Here is a 357-nt window from a genome sequence, read left to right as displayed (position 1 = left end):
GAAGAAGATGCCTACAGAAGCTCAAGAGCTGATTGAAATGGTTGCAAATAACCAATTCATGTAAACTTCTAAAAGAAATCCTGTGAACCATGGAGAGGAAGCATGAAGAGCTTCTCTCAAAACAGAGCCAAACAGAGCCCACAGTCAAACTCTAAGTTTGGTGTTGGGAGGCCACAACCAACTTCTAAGTTTGGTGTTGAACCCCCACATTCAAACTGTAAGTTTGGTGTTGGGAGGTTCCAACATAGCTCTGAGCATTTCTGAGGCTCCATGAGAGTCCTCTGTCAAGCTAATGACATTAAAGAAGCGCTTGTTGGGAGGCAACCCAATGTTATATTTTATCTATTTTCTTTTGTT

This window comes from Arachis duranensis, chromosome 5, assembly GCF_000817695.3.
Source record: "Arachis duranensis cultivar V14167 chromosome 5, aradu.V14167.gnm2.J7QH, whole genome shotgun sequence".
Classification (NCBI taxonomy): Eukaryota; Viridiplantae; Streptophyta; class Magnoliopsida; order Fabales; family Fabaceae; genus Arachis; species Arachis duranensis.
Note: the sequence above shows the minus strand (reverse complement) of the source record.